Source organism: Cibotium barometz, chromosome 43 (assembly GCF_041138505.1).
Source record: "Cibotium barometz isolate CiBa-2024 chromosome 43, ASM4113850v1, whole genome shotgun sequence".
Lineage (NCBI taxonomy): Eukaryota > Viridiplantae > Streptophyta > Polypodiopsida > Cyatheales > Cibotiaceae > Cibotium > Cibotium barometz.
The window spans coordinates 4,324,779-4,328,260 of NC_141088.1; positions in this window are offsets into that span (position 1 = coordinate 4,324,779).

Here is a 3,482-nt window from a genome sequence, read left to right on the forward strand (position 1 = left end):
GATCTTCTTCTGCAATCTTTAACTGGAAATAACCTGAATACCCATCACAAACACTATACCTTTCATATCCAACTACAGTATCCAAGATCTCATCCAAAAAAGGTAGGGGGTAAGAATCCTTCTTTGTAGCAGCATTCAAAGGCTTGAAATCCACACATATACGCCACCTGCCATCCTTCTTTGGACTCACCACTGTAGGACTTACCCACTCAGCTGTATCCACTGGTGTAATGAAACTTGCACTCAACAGCTTATCAACTTCCTCTCTCAGGGCCTGCATTTGTTCTCGTCCCATCCTGCGAAGCTTTTGCCTAACTGTTTTTACACCTTCTTTCAATTCAATCCTCAAGTCTGGCCCTTTAAATCCTCGGATCTCCTTATAAGAAGTGATGAACAATTCTGGAAAATGAGACAGCATATTAACATATCTAACCTTTTCTCCACTCGAGAGATCCGGACTCAGCATTCCTTCAATCAGCTCCTGCTTCTTCTTCACTTCTATCTTTGGCTGCAATAATTCCTCGATCACTTCATATGACCCCATAGTATCTTTTCCCTCGGCACCCACTTCTTGCATTTCTTTATCTTCATTACCTTCTTGCTCTGATATCAGGAAAGCCACATCTGCCTCTTCTTCACTAGAAGCAGTAGTCGATGAATCCATCTCTGATTCAGAAGTACTGGTGGTAGTTTCCTCTACACTCGAATCCTGTGGCCTCTCCCATACATCATTCAAAGATCTCCTACTATGCATCTCAAAAGATTTTTTACTACCCCACTTATTATGCAAAGAAATGGTCCCATACCTCCAGTCTTGTACTGCACCCACCACTCGCAACCAGGGTCGTCCAAGAATAATTGGAAAAGCACCAAGACTCGCAGGCATCACATGAAAATCTACAGTAGCTTTGACATTAAAAGCTTCAATTTCCAATTCCTTTATCATACCAAGACATTTTACCTTTTGATGATTAGCCATCCTGATTCGAAAACCAGAAACCCCAGACACCCTCAAGCTTGACTGCTCCACACATGATTGGGTAATCACACAGATTTGAGCTCCTCCATCTATATAGGCCTGACCAAGGTTCCTACCTTTACTCCACACCTCCACAATAGGGCAAATATCTGGAAGCTCTTCTAAAGATAGTACTTTGACTAACCTCTTCTCTGACTCCTTTTCCATTGGATTCACAAGTCCCTTCCATTGCCTTCTTAATTTTGGTACCATCTCTACCAACTGCCCAAAGGTGATGTTTGCCTTCCTGTTCGCCAAATCAGATTTCAAATCATAGCTGGTTTTCCCATCCCCCCAGTGGGAAGTCTAACACCTGGAACCTTCTACGAGGCTTCCGTTTCCTTTTAGCTTTCACATCTTCTCCTTCCTGCTGCTTCCCCTTCTTACGGCTGGGTCCAGCCACCCCTTTTCCTTCTGTTTCATCCGTTGTGCGCTTGCCAACAGGCATCACATCCCCTTCTTCTCTCACCTGAACATTCTCCAGAGTAACAACATTCATGACCTTTGCCTTCCCCTTCTCCTCAGCTATGATTCCACTGGGGCCTGCTTGATCCCTGATATCAATACCATAATCATTTGACCTGTCAGGTAACTGTGAAGTTAGTGGGTACATATCACCACCCATTCGCTGAGGCTTATCACAATCTGTACTCAGATGACCAAGCTCACCACAGTTCCAGCATGTAGGGATGAACAACGGCTCCTACCGCGACCACGTCCATATCCTGCTTGTCCATCTCCCCCTTCATCATTAGTGCCTCGGCCTCTGCCACGTCCACCACCTGTACTTCCCATTAAATTTAAGCTCAAATTCTTCATAAGATCAACCATTTGTTTCATATCCTGTCGCAATCCCTCATCAGAACCTGCAGGAACCATAGGTACTCCTTGACTAGCTTGTGGCACCATCTGCATAGCTTGGGCTTCATTGGGCTTCATCCTCTCAATCACTGCATTCATGGGTGTAGCCTCCACTCTACGAATCTCCGGCTGTGCTACAACTGGAATCATCCCCAGCTGATTCATCCGCAGCTTCCAGTCTTTTGATTTAGCAATTTCTACCGCATCCTCATAAGACCTGGGCTTCTTCAATTCCACTTTCCAGCGAATACTCCTCTTAAGCCCGGCTACAAACTTGTTTTTCTTCATCATGTCAGGGGGGTACGTGGTCTTCCCCTAAAGCCCTGCATAAAGTCTCCCATAGCAAAGAAAATTTCTTGACATAATCATCTATTGATTCAAACTCACCTTGTGTCAGAGCTTGCACCTCATGCCAAACCTTGTCGGGATCTTCTACCTTCTTGAACATGTTGCTTAGTGCTATCTTTAATCCATTCTCAGTCATATCAAGATGTGGAACAGCAACCCTCAATGACTCCTCATAAGTCCTGTACCAGGTCCTTGCATCCCCTTTCAAGCAAATGCTCAGTAGCCGCAACACCTGTGCCGACTCGTTAATATGGTTGCTTATGCATGCAACCTCCATTCTTTCCAAGAAGTCTGCCACATCCTCATTAGGGCTACCATAAAACTCTGGATAAGACATCATTTTAACCCCCAAAGTTCACCTCAGATCCAAGAAAACTCCTTCCCTGAAACTCTCAATTCCTAGGGCCTACACCCTAGTAAACTGAAGAAATTAGCAGAGCTATCCTCAGTCAAACAATGCCAGAGAAACTCCTCAGTGGGGGGCACCAGAAAGATGTGAGGCAACTCAGGAACACAAGAAGGCCACTATAGCTCGCCGACTCACCACCTTCGGAACACTCACAAGCACAAGGGGCACCACCAGCTTCTCTAGCTGGAAAGAAATCTCTCTAAATACCACACAGAGATACCCAAAGAAAGGCAGTTTCAACAGCTCACATATCTCATTATAAAAGCCTTTTATCTGTCAGCAAGGCTAAGCCACTCACATATCATCAACACAAACCCTATTTGTCCATTTACAAGGGGTGATCCATCACCATAGATTTTATTAATTGACAAACTTCAACCCACTCTTCCTCGCACTCTCCTTTTATCACACACTCACAGCAAACAACTCACACACACACTGCCCATAGCTTCTCTTGGTCTCACACCAGAAGTCTCGAAACAAGGCAGCTACTACTTCTCTTCCTCTGTAGCTGTGCTGTCCGCCAGTTACCACAAGGCTCTCCTCGATTTTTCCAGAGCTCCCGCTCTCTGTGCCTGCAGACCACTAGCTTCTCTGTCTACCCGATCACTCGCCAGGCCTCTCTTTACTACAAGGCGGTTACTTCAGACCTTCTTTCACACCTGCAGAGCCTCTGCAAGGTGGCTACTCACCACCAGCTGCTCCAACGCCAAGTCCCCGTCTCTTTCCCACAGACAGCGCCCCACCAGTAGCTGTGCCTAGCCACACGAACCCTTGCAGCTCCTCTACATCACACTCCCTTCACACCAGCCCGTCGCCTCCCGCAAGTCGACGCCTTCTATCAGC